We start from the raw sequence: 19,080 nt of genomic DNA on the forward strand, positions 1-19,080 counted from the left end.
AGATGTTGATTGGGGTGATGAGCTGTGGCTTTAGTTCAAAGTTGTTGGCATGTATGGTTGGCCTTTGGATGCTACTCCCACAGTTTTCTGGGTTTGGGTTGATGTAAGAGCCTAGAACTCTTCTCTCTTGCCCAGCATGATTTGCTAGACCTTCTCTACCATGGTTGTGAGCCTCTTCTTCATGATGGTTCTCCATGTTTTCATCCATATCTGGTTCAAAGTACTCCTCCTCTTTCTCAGCACCAACTATTCTCTTTCCTCTTGCTTCCCTCCTTAATCTAAGGAAGGTCCTCTCAGGTTCAGAATCAAAGGAAGTTGAAGCCCCGCTTCTTCTCCCTGTCATACAACCAACAAGGCACAAGCAAGGAAATAGTTGCAGAAAGTACTCTTGTTAAAATTACTGTTAGCGTGAGTGATGCAATATATCAAACAGTTAGTGGGTTAGTGAACTGAATAGTAAATAACTAAGAAAAATGAGTATGGGGGAAGGGAGGAAAATAACTAAAACTGAAAGTAATTAACTCAAACAGAAATTTAAATCAAACAAAAGAAAAATGCTCAATCTAGTTATCCTCCAATTTAATCATTGTTGATACAAAATCAATCCCCGGCAACGGCGCCATAAACTTGATAGCATGGAAACTTGTCTCTCAACAATTTTCCTTCGGCAAGTATACCTAATTGTCGTCAAGTAAAAACTCACAATAGAGTAAGGTCGAATCCCACAGGGATTGATTGGTCAAGCAACTTTAATTAGAGGAATGTTCTAGTTGAGCGAAGCAGAATTTGGTTTGTGAGTTGCAGGAAATTAAATGGCGGGAAAGTAAATAGCAGAAAACGTAAATTGCTGGAAATAAAGAGCTGAATGTAAATGGCGGAAAGTAAATTGCAGAATCTTAAATGGGAATGGGGAAGATGCTCATAAAAGTAAATTGCAGAAATTAAAGAGAATGGTAAGATCAGAAATGGGGATTCATTGGGCTTAGGAGATGTTGCATTCTCCGGATCAAGTTCATTTTCATCTCTTACTCAATCAATGCATTCATTGATCTCCTTGGCAATCTTAAGTGATCGAATTCCAATTCCTTGGTAATTCAATCTCTCAAATCTTGATCAATAGCCAATTTCTTGGTCAATTGCTCATCAGAAGAGATGAAGTATGGTCACTGATTATACCACATGCATTCCCAAATCAAGTGTTGGTAGGATTATAGTCACCATACCCAACCAAACCCAATTTGGTCCAACATGAGAAAGCATTTCTAGCATGATCTCTTCATTCCTCTTCCATGGTTCAGAAGAGATCCAAGTATGAATAGCTTCTTTTCCAAGATAACTACCCAATTAGATGAAGATTGAAAGCTTTCTAGTAAAATCAAGAGAAAAGATAGAAGAAGAGTAATGAAAATTACTATTGATCCATCAAATTACAACAGAGCTCCCTAACCCAATGAAAGGGGTTTAGTTGTTCATAGCTCTGGAAATGGAAAACAAAGATGGAGAATACATCATGAAAACTAGAACTAGAAGTGCAGAGAAAGTAAATTATACAGAGAGTAGTTCCCAATTTCCAATCCCCCAAAAAGCTTCTTTCTAATTCAAAACTACCCCTATATATACTACTCTTTTGATCTTCTAGTTGGTTCTTCAAGTCTTGGATATGGGCCTTTGGATCTTGAGTTTGAAGCAGCTATCTTCCACAGTGGGCTTAGCTTTACTTGCAGAGAGAAAGTGTGGAATAGGCAGGGTGTTTAGCTCAGGACGTTAGTGGCGTTAACGTTAAGTGAGAGTGTGGGTTCGAGAACGTTAGTGGCAATCACCTTTTTCACTAACGTTCCTCACCAAAGGATAATCCACATTAACTTCAACGTTAGTGGCACTAACGTGACAACTAACGTTGCCTCTTGGTCCTTTGCACACGTTATTGGGACTCAGCTTTTTCAATAACGTTGAGAGACTTCCCTTCCCCCTACGTTAGAGTCCACGTTAACTTAGTTAACGTGGCTCTTAACGTAAGCTTGCCAATCCTTCGAGAATGTTAGTGACACTTACCTTTGTCACTAACGTTCCAATGTGCCCCTACTTCCCACGTTAGAGTCCACGTTAACTAGGTTAACGTGGCTTCTAACGTAGTAATGCTAGCCATCTCCAACGTTAGTGACAAAGGTGAGTGTTACTAACGTTGGCTCATCATCTCTCTTATCCACGTTAGCTTCCACATTAACTAAGTTAACGTGGGAGTTAACGTATCTCATAGTGGCTTGTGTGGGTTCACCCCAACGTTAGGGACAAAGGTAAGTGTCACTAACATTGGCGATCACATGCTTTCTCCACGTTAGTTTCCACGTTAACTAAGTTAACGTGGGAGTTAACGTGGCTCATTGTGGCTTGGCCAATGTTAGTGACAAAGGTGAGTGTCACTAACGTTGGCTTCTCTTTTGCTTCCCAACGTTAGAGTCCATGTTAACTGAGTTAACGTGGCTCTTAACGTGGCCACTTATGAGCTTGGCCCAACATTAGTGACAAAGGTGAGTGTCACTAACGTTGGCTCCACTTTCTTTCTTTCATGTTAGAGTTCACGTTAACTTAGTTAACGTGACTCTTAACGTGGGCTATGATGGCTTCGAGGACGTTATTGGTGATTACTTTTCTCATTAACGTTGCAAGCTAGCTCCCATTCCACATTGGTGGTCACGTTAGTTAGACTAACGTGGCTGCCAACGTGGCTCTTTCTTGCTTCCTTTGTCCTGAAATCAAGCAATACAGTGCATCAAAGTTCTACTCCACATCATGAGACATGCATCATCCAATTTGTCATCTAATTCATGCAAAATTCTCATGAAATCATGTAAAGTGCTCAATGTATGCTTAAATCAAGATGTAAGTGAAATTCTACCCAAAACTTGCTTATTTCTTAAGAAAACGCATGAAACTACCCTAAAACAGTAAGGAAAAGGTCAGTGTAACTGGCCAAAATGCCCTGGCATCAATAGCTCCGGCCGCCATTCACCAGCCGGTCACATCATCTCTGACCAGCAAAGAAGATCTCGTCCGAGATCGATTCACAGTTTCAGGTAACCCTCGGAACATTGGTGCCGTTGCCGGGTACCTGGAAGTCATTCCATCCACATGGCAGACGACCATGAAAATGACCATGACTCTTATCTGGAAGACAGGATGCCACACAAAAATACGGATACTACACCAAAAGATACTCCTCAACCTAACAAAGATAAGAATTTGCCAAACACGGAAGCTATGGAAGCACTTCAAGACCGCCTAAAACAACTCGAGAAAGAGGTGGAGCATCAATGAAAAGCTAAGAGAGACCTACGACGGGAAGATAGGCGACGCCGTGAGTTAGAAGACAAGCTCCTAAAACTTGAAGTAGATCTCAACGCCAAAACTACTCGATCCGGCCACGAAGATGGCCCCCGTAAGGACCAAGACCCATTCACCAAAGAAATCATGAGGACCAAAATCCCAAAAGACTTCAAACTTCCCGACATGACTTTATACGATGGAACAGCAGATCCCAGCCATCATCTCAGTAATTTCAGAAGCAGAATGTACCTCACCAATGCCTCAGATGCAGTTCACTGCAAAGCCTTTCCGACTACTTTAACAAAGACAGCAATTAAATGGTTCGACAATCTGCCCCCTAGGTCCATCTCAAGCTTTGACGACTTAGCCGAGAAGTTTTTGGCTAGGTTCTCCATCTAAAAAGACAAAGCTAAACACGCCCCAAGTCTATCATGAATCAAGCAAGGAGATCGGGAAAGTCTCCGCAGCTACATGGAAAGATTCAACAAAGCATGTCTGGACATACAAAATCTACCAACAGAGGCCGCCATTATGGGTCTCATTAATGGCTTGCGAGAGGGACCTTTTAGCCACTCTATATCGAAAAAACATCCCACATCTCTGAATGAAGTGCAAGAACGAGCAGAGAAGTACAACATGGAGGAAAACTCTCGAATAGGAGAGACCTCGAAATCCAGATTCTCCTACTCCTCCCGAGATAAGGATAAAGAGTCCAAGAAAAAAGAAGATCAGCATGGAGAAAAGATCAACAAATACCACAATTACACCCCTCTTCGGGTATCTCTCGTAGATGTCTACCGAGAAGTATGCTATACTGAAAAGATACCCCCAGCTCGACCACTCAAAAGCAAAAAAGGAGAAAGAAATCGGGGTGAATATTGTTAATACCATCGAATCTATAGACATTCCACCAACGAATGTTTTGACTTAAAAAATGTCATAGAGAAATTAGTAAGAGAGGGAAAATTAGATCGGCACTTAGCCAGTCGAGCTAAGGAACTAAGAAAAAGAAGAAAGGACGAAGATGTCGGACGAACTGAACGACCACCTCGTACCCCGGACAGACATGTTCACATGATACACGGAGGATTTGCGGGGGGAGGAATCTCAAAATCATCTCGCAAAAGACATCTTAAAGATGTATATCATGACGAGGGAAGAGAGGAAGCACCCGACATCCACACAATCACTTTTATTAAAGAGGACGCAGCTGGCATCATCTCGGGACATGACGATCCCATGGTCATCACTATCATATTGGCCAATGCAAATCTCCACCGTACACTGGTAGACCAAGGAAGCTTGGCCGACATCTTGTTCAAAACTGCCTTCGACAAACTCAGCCTGGAAGAAAAAGAACTCAGAGCATATCTGAACAGCCTATTCGGGCTGGGAGACACCCCAATCCAACCACTTGGGTACATCTCATTACACAGGACCTTTGGAAAAAGAAACCGGTCAAGGACACTCAATATAGACTACATCGTGGTCAACGTAAGTTCAGCCTACAATGCCCTAATAGGTCAGACAACGTTAAATCAGCTCGGCGTAGTAGTCTCGACTCCACACCTGTACATGAAATTTCCAACCACAGATGGAATAGCTACAATAAAAGTAGATCAGAAGACGACGCACCGCTATTATAACGAAAGTCTAAACCTCAGAGGCAGAGGAGAAAAATTCCACACCATCAAACTTGGTGGAGTTCGAGGGCGGGAAGAACTCCGTCCACAACCCGAAGGTGAAGTAGAAAAAGTCCAGATCGGAGATGTCCCAGACAAAACAACCAATATCGGCACGATCTTAACAGGAAACATAAAAGAATCACTCACACAGTTCTTACGAGACAATGTCAACCTCTTCGCATGGAAGGCCGCAGACATGCCGGGCATAGACCCTAAGTTTATGTGCTACAAGTTGGCAGTTTACCCAGGATCTCGGCCAGTATAGCAAAGGCGTGGAAAGCTTGGACCAGAACGATCCTAAGCTATGAAAGAGCAGGTACAAGCTCTACTGGAGGCTGGATTCATAAGAGAAGTCAAGTACCCACTATGGCTAGCTAACCTCATCCTGGTGAAAAAATCAAATGGGAAGTAGCGGATGTGCACCGACTACACTGATCTCAACAAAGCTTGCCCAAAGGATCAATATCCACTCCCAAGTATCGACCTCTGGTAGATGCCTCCTCCGGATACAAATACCTCTCGTTCATGGATGCCTACTCAGGATACAATCAAATCCCGATGTACCCACCCGATCAAGAAAAAGCTCCATTTTTAACCCCAAAAGCAAACTACTATTACGTCGTCATGCCTTTCGGACTCAAAAAACGCAGGAGCTACTTATCAAAGATTAATGAATAAGGTCTTTGCAGACCACATCGGGAAAATCATGGAAGTCTACTTGGACGACATGTTAATAAAAACACAAAGTGAAGAGGCGTTACTGTCAGACCTCACCCAAGTATTCGACACTATAAGAAGATATGGCATGCGGCTTAACCATGCAAAATGCACCTTCGCAGTAGAAGCTGGCAAATTCTTGGGTTTTATGCTCACACAAAGAGGAATCGAGGCAAATCTGGATAAATTCCGGGCCATACTCGACATGAAGAGCCCGACTTGCGTCAAAGAGGTACAATAACTCAATGGAAGATTGGCAGCCCTGTCCAGGTTCCTAGCCGGATCAGCAATAAGATCTCTCCCCTTCTATGCCACTCTAGGGAAGGGAAAGATGTTCGAATGGAGAACGGAGTGTGAGCAGACCTTCTAAGATTTCAAAAGATTCTTGGGACAACCACCTGTCCTAACTCGGCCACGGAAAGGAGAACCACTTATATTATACCTCGTAGTAGGAAGTCGGGCAGTAGCCTCAGCACTGGTCTGAGAAGACGACAGTAGGCAACAACCTGTATACTTCATCAACAAGGCACTACAAGGATCTGAACTAAACTACCAAAAAATAGAAAAATTTGCCTATGCTCTCATATTAACATCCCGATGACTTCGTCAATAAAAGGCATTCTGCAAAAACAGATTTAGCAAAAAGAATCTTACAATGGACTGTTAAGTTGTCTGAATTCGACCTTCAATATGAAGCTAGGACAGCCATCAAATCGCAATATTTGGCTGACTTCATTGTAGAATTGACAGACACCCCAGAAATCCCTACAAAATGGAATCTCTATGTAGACGGTTCCTCAAACAAAACTGGAAGTGGCATGGGTGTTATAATTGAAAGCGATTAGGGAACCCAAATCGAACTTTCCCTCAAATTCGGGTTCCCTGCCTCAAATAACCAAGCTAAGTATGATGCACTACTAGTGGGTTTGAAGCTGGCTAAAGAAGTTGGAGCTCAAAAGCTCATCATCTTCAGCGACTCACAGGTGGTCACTTCACAAATAGCAGGAAGTTACCAAGCCAAGGATCCCACCATGAAAGGGTACTTGGACAAAACCAAGGAACAGCTCGAACAACTCAGGGAATGTGAGGTCCGCCACATACCCCGAGAATAGAATGCCCGAGCTGATGCGCTCTCAAAATGAGCTAGCACCAAACCAGGGGGTAACAATAGAAGCCTCATCCAAGAGATGCTGCAGAACCCGTTAATCTCGGAAGAAGAAAAGGTCCTAGTCATAACAGATTTGGATCAAGGATGGATGACTCCCATAATTAATTACCTCAAAACAGAAACACTCCCTACAGATAAGAAGGAGGCAAAGAGGTTAAAACGGAAGCACAATACTACACCATCATAAATAATACTTTATACAAGAGAGAGATTTTAACGCCACTATTAAAATGCGTGCCGACTTCCAATACAAAGGAAGTTTTAGAAGAAGTACACAGTGGCATCTGTGGCAACCATATCGGGGCACAAGTACTTACTAAGAAAGTACTCCGAGCTGGATTTTATTGGCCGACCTTACAAAAAGAAGCAACAGAATTCGTGAAGACATGTCCACCATGTCAAAAACATGGCATCTTTCACATCGCTTCGCCAGAAGAGCTCATCAGCGTAACCTCACCCTGGCCATTCGCAAAATGGGGACTCGATCTTCTCGGACCCTTCCCTCAAGGATCAGGACAAGTTAAATTCCTCATAGTAGGGGTTGACTATTTCACAAAATGGATCGAGGCAGAACCCCTAGCTAACCCCACTACTCAAAGAAGTTGAAAATTCCTATATAAAAACATTGTCGCAAGGTTTGGGGTTCCAAACTCTATAACCACAGACAATGGCACTCAATTTACAGATGCAGGCTTCAAAAAGCTGGTGGCCGATCTAAACATAAAACACCAATTCACATCCGTAGAACACCCCCAGGCCAATGGACAAGCAGAAGCTGCTAACAAAGTCATATTAGCCGGGCTAAAATAGAGATTACAAGATGCAAAGGGAGCCTGGGCCGAAGAGCTCCCCAAGTACTAAGGGCATATCGGACGACTCCACACTCCACCACAAAGGAGTCACTCTTCCGATTACCTTACGGAATGAAGGCAATGATCCTAGTGGAGGTAGAAGAAGGGTCGCCCAGAGTAATCCACTACAACGAAGAGGCCAACTCCCAGCTTCAAAGGGAAGAACTCGACCTACTCCCAGAAATCTGAGAAAGAGCCCGGATCAGGGAAGAAGCATTAAAACGTCGAATGGCTTTAAGATATAATCAAAAGGTTGTGCCGCGTGGTTTTGTCGAGAACGACCTCATCCTAATCCGAAATGATATCGGAGCAACTCGACCTGGAGAAGGAAAGCTGGCAGCAAATTGGAAAGGACCCTACCGAGTTATAGAAGTGCTTGGAAAGGGCTACTACAGGCTGTCTGAACTCGAAGGCCGAGAGCTTCCAAGGTGATGGCACGCCTGCAACCTACGAAGATTCTCTACAAATCCTCTTTTACAAGATGCATTAATCTGATAACGCCAAAATTTATCGCCCGATTATAAAGCTACAGATCGGTAGAAAGATGAAAACCAAATTCATCAAAAGGTCGAGCAAACGGGGATCAAACCCAATTTCTACGAAATCGGCAAAGATGAAAAAGCAACAAAAATAGAATAATGCAAGAAGTTATCGAAAGTGATCCATAGAAAGGACCTAACGAGGTCATAATAAAATGGGTCACTAAAAATAAATTAAAAGACAGGCCGACGTAAATAAGTCGGACCAGTCGACCATAATAACCAAAGTTATAAAAAGTAAATCCCTGGAAAGAGGCTTGGCCAGCCCTACAAAAAGAGGATTACTAAAAATAACTTAGAAGGGACCAACGTAAAGAAGTCAGCCCAAAACAAAAAGTTATAAAAAGTAATCGCTAAAAGAGACCTGATAAAGGTCCAAAAAGAGGATTACTAGAAATAACTTAAAAGGGACCGACATAAAGAAGTCGGCCCAAAACAAGAAGTTATAAAAAGTAATCACTAAAAGAGACCTGATAAAGGTCTAAAAAGAGGATTACTAGAAATAACTTATAAGGGACCGACGTAAAGAAGTCGGCCCAAAACAAAAAGTTATAAAAAATCCCTAAAAGAGACCTGATAAAGGTCCCAAAAGAGGATTACTAGAAATAACTTATAAGAGACCGACATGATAAAGTCGGCCCAAACCCAAGCAAGTTATAAAAGTTAATCTATAAAAGAGGCCTGACCAAGGTCCAAAAAAATAGATTGCCAGAAATAACTCAAACCAAACCGACATGATGAAATCGGCTTTTAAACGACTACCAAAAAATCCATTAAGAAAGACCTAACAAAGAGTCCAAACAAAATGGATTACCAAGGCCAAGAAAAAGAAGACGGCCGACAGAAGGCACGCAAGTTGGATCCAGGAAAATCCACGATCTCAAAAGACTCATAAGTATGAAAATACAAAGGAAGTCAAAAGAAGTCGGACAAACAAGGTTCCAACACTCCCAAAACACCACGAAGATATCAAATAAGTGCAGACAAGCGTATTACGAAAAAAAAACAAGTTATAATAGTAATAATAAGAGCTCAAGAAGCCACTAAAAGTCAACTCCAAGAGCTTGAGAAATTACTTTGTTTTTTAAAAAAAGTTGCTAACAGAAAAGCAACTAAAGGAGTCTAGTAGTTAGAAACCACAAGTTACAAAACATAAAAAGTTCAAAGCCCACAAGCCGGGCTATATACAAAACATCCAAAATAGTCAGAGAGGATCCAAAGAGTTCCCAGTTGCAGCATCCCCAGGTGAAGGAGGGCGAGTCTGAAGGGGCACCGCATCCACCGTCCCATCATCCCGGTTAAAGACCTGACAATCAGGATCCGACTCGGGATGAACAACTGCATGGGTTGAAGAAGTCAGTGCAACAGAGACCTTGGCAGCAGGCACAGAAGGAGGCTCGATGTCGTCATCATCATCGGGGTCATCAGGAACAATTTTACCATCCTTCACAATGTTGTCCAAGCTGAAGAGAGAGAGGTCGAGATCGGGCGCAAGGACTCGAACTTGATCCTTCAAATTCTCATAAGCAGCATTGACACTGCCCACAAGATGACCTTGGAGCTCGGCATAATTAGCTCAGGCAGACTCCAAATCCTCCCTAAGACGCATCATCTCCCTATAGGTCGTGACAAAGCTCTCCTTATGCTTCAACGCCATATCTTCGGCCAACTTTGCAGAAGCCGCCAAGGCGATAGCTCTAGTTTTTTCACCCTCCAGCTCTTTCTCCAACTTGGTCACCTTCACGTCGAGCTCCTCCTTTAAACCCTTCATTCGGTCAAACTCCAGCTTAGCCTCCTCCATAAAGGCCTTTGTAGCATGAATGGGAAGATCTTAGGCAGTCCGATATAAAGCCGCCCCCATGTTTGCCATCTTGATGCTGTTCTGAGTAATAAAATCCAGATGACGAAGAAGAGAAACATCGTCAGTAGGGATAGTACCATAAGGACCAATTTGCTAGTCCACAAACTCGATAGCATCGAAGTCAGGGGCATCAAGGTTAAAGGGCTTAGCTATTTTTTGTTTTTTCGGAGAAGGAGCGCCGGTAGGATAAGAGGTAGCAGCAGAAGTTTATGGAGGATCGACCAAATGAACCCGAGGGGTAGGAATCATCTTCCTCGATCCAAGAGAGCTCGGTACAAATGGCTTCGGTAAAACATGAGAGGATCCTTCCCCAGCCACCTTGGCCGAGATGTTTAGGGCCGTAGTCGCCTTCCTCGCCTTTTTGAAGGCCTTCATGGAATCATTGTTTTTAACCATCTCTGGAAAAAACACAGCAAAAACCCAGTTACAAATTGAGAGAAAAAGAACAAGCTCGACAAAATGAAACAAAACAAAAACAAAATAAGTCAACCACTACCCAGCTCAGCTCGGAGAAGCGAGGGATCCCCTAAAAACCTTTTTGTGTCAAGATAAGGAGGTTATCCCCAGTTCTCCTCCAACACGTTAACAAAGGCCTGTTTAACCTCGTCCAACATCTCCCACGTATACCTCGACACCACAACATTCTTTTACCACTATAAAGGAAAGGCGGGCTCGTCATTCTCATCCAGAAAAAAAGGGCGAGCTCCTTCAACAGCTCGAACTTTAAAGAAATAATTCTTGAAGTCTCTAAAAGACTCATCATACATCGAAAATACTTTCTTTCGTTGGGCAGACCAAAAAGAAACCCAAGAAGCTTTCTTTTTGGCAAAAATCTCAGGCTTGGTCAAAACGAAAAGGTAAAGAAAGAGAGTTTGAGAAGGCTTAACATCCAGTTCCTGACACAACAACTGGAAAATCTTGACAAAACCCCATGAATTCGGATGAAGTTGGGATGGAGAACATTGCACGACCACAACAAATTTGTCTCAAAAGGAGTAAAGGGAAAGGTAATGTTCATTTAGCTGAAGAAATAGTCATAGGCATAAAAGAAGGGACGTTCCCCCTGGACCGAAGTAGGGAAACAGACCCTCTTATCAGAATCAGGTGCTACTAGCTCAGAATTTTTCTCCTACTCCCAATTACTACAAATCCTATGATATTTTCTTAGCTCCACACAGAATTCAGAATTTACCATAGAAACATACATCAGAACAAGGGAGTCCAGCCAATCGGACATGCCCTCAGGAACTTTGGAGGAGGTCTCAATAATATTTTTGCAAGAGGAAGACATGGTCAACTAATCCTACAGCAAAGAAAAAAGAGAGGAATTACTAGATAAATAGTTCGGCCATCAGCTCGGACAAATATTACTAAGAGCAACACAAACAGCAAAAAGGACACCCCAGGACCCACACCAAAGATCCAAGGGCATCCTTTGGAGGCAATTATGGAACAAGGACTCGGGAAAATCTACAAGCCTACACCTCTACACCTCCTAACAAGAAGATAAACCCTTTTTCAAAGATAACCCTTTTTTAACAAAAATGACACTCCGACAAGAAAACCACAAAATTCAAAAAGCCATCAAAAGTAGCTGTCAACATCAAAACAAGATCAAAATCACCAAAAGGCGCAATCCTTTTCCAAATAATTAAACAGTTTCATCATCCCAAAATTCCAAAAATGGTGACGCAAACTGAGGTAATAACAACATTCAAAACCCTAAAAGCATCAACTATCAGGGAAAAAGCTAAGGGGTATAGACAAAGCAAAGGAACTCCAAAAAACATGCATCATAACAACAACCAAGCATAATGACACAAAAAGGCTCAAGCTTTCACACATAAATTCAAGCAAGATCAAAATTTTTCCATAAAATAAAATAATGCAAGCAGGAAGAAGAATAGTAAAGAAAGAAAGAAAGAAACAGAAACCAACTTGAAAAGAGGAGGGGACGATGAATGCTGAAAGGTTGAAGCAACGACGAAACCGAAAGATCACCCTTCGAAAGAACAAAGGCACCAAAACAGTCACCAGCGGCGTCACAGGGAGAAGCGTGAAAAATGTAAAAGGCAAAGAATCTCAGGCAAACCAGAAGAGAGAAAAGCGAAAAAGGGAGTTTCGGGAAGCAGAAGGGAGAAAACAGAAAGCAAAAGGTCTTTTTGCAAATTCAAAATGAAAGTGGGAGGCAAAGGAAACGGAGCGTTAAAGAAAGTAATGGGTTATTAAAACCCTCGCACGTTTCCAAGACAGAAAGACGTGCATTTCAAAAGAGCGAAAGAAACGCCTATTTCAAAAATCAAGGAAAAACGTTCCGCATTCAAATGGAAACTCTACAAAGAAGAAATCGACAAAATGCTCGAGTTCGGCTTCACCAGAGAAGGATCGAAGTCCTAAAACTAAGACTCGACCTCAAAAGAAAGACCGAGCTCGAGCAGGGGCACTGTTCATACCCTGGGTCGAGCTGTCCGACCTAGGATGTTTAGCGACTAGGTGACCGACCTCTTCAGATCCGACCATCCGACCTCTTCTCAAAGAGCTCGGCCAAATTGCCAGGAAAGCCCAATAAGGGCCCAGATAGAGGAACACGACCCAAATCCAAAGTCAACCCAAGCTTATAGATATAAGGGAGGTTCCCTTAAAGATAAGATGACTTCACTCAAAGATAAGATAAGATAAGATAACTATCTTATCCCCAGAAAGGTCATCTCCTACTATTATAAATACACTAGAGCACCCAGGTATAACTCATACTCTGATTCTACTAAAAACCTGCTTAATACCCTAGCTAACTTAATCATCGGAGTCCCTTGCAGGTACCACCACCCTCTGGTGATAAAGGATCAGCAGCATAAGCCAGTCCAACAAGTCGGACACAACAGCTCCGGCCGCCATTCACCAGCCGGCCACGTCATCTCCTACCAGCAAAGAAGATCTCGTCCAAGATTGATTCACAGTTTCAGGTAACCTTTGGAACACCTTTCTTCTAAGTCATCCCATTATTCATAGGATTTCTTTCAGAAGTATACATGAACTAGTTATTTGCAACCATTTCAATGAGTTCCTAGGCTTCTGCAGGCGTCTTCTTCAGATGAAGAGATCCACCAGTAGAGTGGTCCAATGACATCTTGGACAATTCAGACAGACCATCATAGAATATACATAGGATGCTCCATTCTGAAAGCATGTTAGAAGGACACCTTCTGATCAATTGCTTGTATCTTTCCCAAGCTTCATAGAGGGATTCACCTTCTTTTTGTCTGAAGATTTGGACTTCCACTCTAAGCTTGGTCAACTTTTGAGGTGGAAAGAATTTAGCCAAGAAAGCATTGACCAACTTTTTCCAAGAGTTCAGGCTTTCTTTAGGTTGTGAGTCCAACCATATCCTAGCTCTGTCTCTTACAGCAAAGGCGAAAAGCATAAGTCTGTAGACTTCAGGATTAACCCCATTGGTTTTAACCGTGTCACAGATTTGTAAGAATTCAGCTAAGAACTGACGAGGATCTTCCAATGGAAGTCCATGAAACTTGCAATTCTGCTGCATTAGAGAAACTAATTGAGGCTTAAGCTCAAAGTCGTTTGCTCCAATTGCAGAAATTGAGATGCTTCTTCCATAGAAGTCAGAAGTGGGTGCAGTAAAGTCACCAAGCATCTTCCTTGCATCTCCGCCATTGTTGTTATTTTCGACTGCCATGTCTTCTTCTTTTTCGAAAATTTCTGTTAGGTCCTCTCTAGAGTTTTGTGCTTTAGCTTTTCTTAGTTTCCTCTTCAGAGTCCTTTCAGGTTCAGGATCAGCTTCAACAAGAATGTTCTTATCCTTGTTCCTGCTCATATGAAAAAGAAGAGAATAGAAAAGAATAGGAATCCTCTATGTCACAGTATAGAGATTCCCTTATGTAAGTAGAAGAATAGAAGAATAGAATGAAGAAGGAAGAACAAGGAGAATTCGAACACAGAGAGAGGGAGAGGGTTCGAATTTTAAGAAGAAGAGAAGTGTTAGTAATTAAATAAAATAAATAGAAAGAGGTGAGAGAGAGAAGAAATTTGAATATTAATTTAAAGGAAAAGAAAAATATTTTTGTTTTATTTTATTTATTAGTTGGAATTCGAAATTTAAGAAAAGAAATAAAATAATAATAAAATTAAAATTTAAAACAATTAGTTAATTAAAAATAATTTTGAAAAAAAAGGGGTTAGTGATTTTCGAAAATTAGAGAGAGAGAAAAGTAGTTATGTGGTTTTGAAAAAGATAAGTAGTTAATTGAAAAAAGATTTGAAAATCAATTTTGAAAAGATAAGAAGTTAGAAAAAGATTTTGAAATTAAGTTTTTTTTTTTTAAAGATATGATTGAAATCTATTTTGAAAAAGATTTGAAAAGGAAATTAAAAAGATTTTATTTTTGAAATTAAAGTTGATTACTTGACTAACAAGAAACTAAAAGATATGATTTTAGAATTTAAAGATTGATCCTTTCTTAATAGGCAAGTAACAACTTAAAATTTTTGAATCAAAACATTAAATGTTAGCAATAATTTCGAAAATTAGAAATAAAATTAAGAAAAATATTTTGAAAATCAATTTTAAAGTATTCGAAAATATTAAGAAAAATGAAAAAGATTTGATTTTTGAAAAAGATTTGAAAAGATAGAATTTTTAAATTGAAATTTTGACTTGACTAACAAGAAACAACTAAATTTTAAAAATTTTTTAATAAGTAATGAGCGGATAATTTATACGCTTTTTAGCATTATTGTTACATAGTTTTCAGTATGATTTAGTTAGTTTTTAGTATATTTTTATTAGTTTTTAATTAAAATTCACATTTCTGAACTTTACTATGAGTTTGTGTGTTTTTTTGTGACTTCAGGTAATTTCTGGCTGAAATTGATGGACTTGAGCAAAAATCAGATTCAGAGGTTGAAGAAGGACTGTAGATGCTGTTGGATTCTGACCTCCCTGCACTTAAAGTGGATTTTTTGGAGCTACAGAACTCCAAATGGCGCGCTCCTAATTGCGTTGGAAAGTAGAGATCCAGGGCTTTCCAACATTATATAATAGCCCATACTTTGATTAAGGATAGACGACATAAACTGGTGTTGAACGCCAGTTCCATGCTTCATTCTGGAGTCAAACGCCAGAAACAGGTTGCAAAGTAGAGTTAAACGCCAGAAACAGGTTACAAACTGGCGTTCAACTCCAAGAAAGACCTCTACACGTGTAAAGCTTAATGCTCAGCCAAAGCACACATCAAGTGGTCCCCAGAAGTGGATTTCTGCATCATTTACTCATTTCTGTAAACCCTAGTAACTAGTTTAGTATAAATAGGACTTTTTACTATTGTATTTAGAGGGATCTTTGGAACATCTTTAGTTTCATCTTTAGATCACGTTTGGGGGCTGGCCTCTCGGCCATGCCTGGACCTTCATCACTTATGTATTCTCAACGGTAGAGTTTCTACACTCCATAGATTAAGGTGTGGAGCTCTGCTGTTCCTCATGAATTAATACAAAGTACTACTGTTTTTCTATTCATTTCAAGCTTATTCCTTCTCTAAGATATCCATTCGCACCCAAGAACATGATGAATGTGATGATTATGTGACGCTCACATCATTCTCACCTATGAACGCGTGCGTGACAAACACTTCCGTTCTACATGCAAACAAGCTAGAATGAGTATCTCTTAGATATCTAATACAGAGGACCGAGTCCGAGATATTAGAATCTTCCTGGTATAAGTTAGAACCCATGGATGGCCATTCTTGAGATCCGAAAAGTCTAAACCTTGTCTGTGGTATTCCGAGTAGGATCTGGGAAGGGATGGCTATGACGAGCTTCAAACTCGCGAGTGCTGGGCGTAGTGACAGAAGCAAAAGGATAGTAAATCCTATTCCAGTATGATCGATAACCGACAGATGATTAGCCAGGCACTGACAGCGCACTGGACCATTTTCACAGAGAGGATGGGATGTAGCCATTAACAACGGTGATGCCCTACATAAAGCTTGCCATGGAAAGGAGTAGAAATGGTTGGACGAAGACAGCAGGAAAGTAGAGGTTCAGAGGAACGAAAACATCTCTGCACGCTTATCTGAAACTCTCACCAATGGATTACATAAGTATCTCTATCCTATTTTAATTATCATTTAGTACACTATAATCTCTTAATACATTTGAATCCGCCTGACTGAGATTTACAAGGTGACCATAGCTTGCTTCAAGCCGACAATCTCCGTGGGATCGACCCTTACTCACGTAAGGTTTATTACTTGGATGACCCAGTGCACTTGCTGGTCAGCTGTGCGAAGTTGCGACAAAGAATTAAGATTATGAACGTGCGTATAAAGTTTTTGGCGCCGTTGCCGGGGATTGTTCGAGTTTGGACAGCTGACGGTTCATCTTGTTGCTCAGATTAGGCAATTTTATTTTAATTTTAAGCTTTTTAATTCTTATTTTCGAAAAATACAAAAAAAAAAATTTTTTTTTCTTCTTTTTGGTTTTTCCCAAAATAATTTTCGAAAAATCCAAGAAAAACATTTAATAAAATCATAAAATCAAAAATATTTTTGTGTTTCTTGTTTGAGTCTAGAGTCAACTTTTAAGTTTGGTGTCAATTGCATCTTTTTAATTTTCTAAAAATTATTTTCGAAAATTTCATGCATTGCATTCTTCATGATCTTCAAGTTGTTCTTGGCCAGTCTTCTTGTTTGATCTTCATATTTTCTTGTTTTGTGTCTTTTCTTGTTTTTCATATGCATTTTCAATTTGTTAATGTCTAAAGAATAAAAATTTTTAAGTTTGGTGTCTTGCATGTTTTCTTTTCTTGAAAATTTTTCAAAAATAAGTTCTTGGTGTTCATATTGACATTCAAAGTGTTCTTGGTGTTCATCTTTACATTCATAGTGTTCTTGCATGCATCACATGTATTGATCCAAAATTTTCGTGTATTGAGTCTTTTTATTGTTTTTCTCTTTCATCATTAAAAATTCAAAAAGCAAAAAAAATATCTTTCCCTTATTTCACTCATAAATTTCGAAAATTTGGATTGACTTTTTCAAAACTTTTTAAAATCCAATTGTTTCTTACGAGTCAAGTCAAATTTTCAATTTAAAAATCTTATCTTTTTCAAAATCTTTTTCAAAATCAAATCTTTTTCAATTTTCTTTTCATATTTTCAAATTTCTTTTTAAAATTTTTCGAAAATCTTTTCCATTTTTTTCGAAAATATTCAAATCTTTTAAAATTTTCTTATTGTATTTCTTAATTTTCGAAAATCTTATTAGCATTTAATGTTTTGATTCAAAATTTTTCAAAGTTGTTACTTGCCTATTAAGAAAGGTTCAATCTTTAAACTCTAGAATCATATCTTCTTAGTTTCTTGTTAGTCAAGAAATCAACTTTAATTTTCAAAATCAAATCTTTTTAAATTTCTTTTTCAAATCTTTTTCAAAATAAGTTTTCAAATCTTTTTTCCATCAATCTTATCTTTTTATTTCAATCATATCTTTTTCAATTTCAATCATATCTTTTTCAAAAACAAATTTCAAATCTCTTTTAATCAATCATATCTTTTTATTTCAATCATACCTTTTTCAAAACAACCTAACTAACCCTCTCTCTCTAATTTTCGGAAATTCCTTTCCTCTTTTTCAAAATTTCTTTTTAATTAACTAATTATTTTTAATTTTAATTTTAATTTAATTTCAAATTTAATTTTCGAATTTGAAATCTAAATTTAAAATATTTTTATTTTATTTTGTTAAATTTTCGAATTCTTCTCTCATCTCTAATCTCCTTCTATTTAGATTCTCATCTCTTCCTCCTTCTATTCTTAATTTCTTCTACTAACATAAATGAATCTCTATACTGTGACATAGAGGATTCCATATTTTCTTTTCTGCTTTCTTCTTTTTTTTCATATGAGCAGGAACAAGGATAAGAACATTCTTGTTGAAGCTAATCCTGAACCTGAAAGGACTCTGAAGAGGAAGCTAAGGGAAGCTAAAGCACAACTCTCTGGAGAAAATCTGACAGAAATTTTCGAAAAAGAAGAAGATATGGCCGAAAATAATAACAATGCAAGGAGGATGCTTGGTGGCTTCACTGCACCTAATTCAAATTTACATGGAAGAAGCATCTCAATCCCTGCCATTGGAGCAAACAATTTTGAGCTTAAACCTCAATTAGTTTCTCTGATGCAACAGAACTGCAAGTTTCATGGACTTCCATCTGAAGATCCTTTTCAGTTCTTAACTGAGTTCTTGCAGATCTGTGATACTGTTAAGACCAATGGGGTTGATCCCGAGGTCTACAGGCTTATGCTTTTCCCGTTTGCTGTAAGAGACAGAGCTAGAGTATGGTTGGACTCTCAACCTAAAGATAGCCTAAACTCTTAGGATAAGTTGGTCACGGCTTTCTTAGCCAAGTTCTTTCCTCCTCAAAAGCTTAGTAAGCTTAGAGTAGACATTCAAACCTTCAAACAGAAAGAAGGTGAATCCCTCTATGAAGCTTGGGAGAGATATAAGCAACTGACCAAAAAGTGCCCCTCTGACATGCTTTCAGAATGGACTATTCTGGATATATTATATGTTGGTCTGTCTGAACTATCAAAGATGTCATTGGACCATTCTGCAGGTGGATCCATTAACCTAAAGAAAACACCTGCAGAAGCTAAAGAACTCATTGACATGGTTGCTAATAACCAGTTCATGTATACTTCTGAAAGGAATCCTGTGAGTAACGGGACGCCTATGAAGAAGGGAGTTCTTGAAATTGATACTCTGAATGCCATATTGGCTCAGAATAAAATATTGACTCAGCAAGTCAATATGATTTCTCAGAGTCTGAATGAAATGCAAGCTGCATCCAACAGTACTCAAGAGGCATCTTCTGAAGAAGAAGCTTATGATCCTGAGAATCCTACAATAGCAGAGGT

At 39.7% G+C, this 19,080-nt stretch overlaps 2 non-coding genes across 2 annotated transcripts; one reads left to right on the top strand and one right to left on the bottom strand.

Moving 5' to 3' along the window:
* Positions 1-13,326: 13,326 nt before the first annotated feature.
* LOC148548763 (small nucleolar RNA R71) lies at positions 13,327-13,434 on the top strand. The gene has a single exon (XR_015897718.1). It is a non-coding gene; the product is annotated as a small nucleolar RNA R71 (small nucleolar RNA).
* Positions 13,435-18,595: 5,161 nt separating this feature from the next.
* Positions 18,596-18,703, bottom strand: LOC148548764 (small nucleolar RNA R71). The gene has a single exon (XR_015897012.1). It is a non-coding gene; the product is annotated as a small nucleolar RNA R71 (small nucleolar RNA).
* Positions 18,704-19,080: the final 377 nt, after the last annotated feature.

The sequence above is a fragment of the Arachis ipaensis genome, chromosome B8 (assembly GCF_059453495.1).
Source record: "Arachis ipaensis isolate K30076 ecotype BB chromosome B8, ASM5945349v1, whole genome shotgun sequence".
In the NCBI taxonomy this organism is placed as follows: Eukaryota; Viridiplantae; Streptophyta; class Magnoliopsida; order Fabales; family Fabaceae; genus Arachis; species Arachis ipaensis.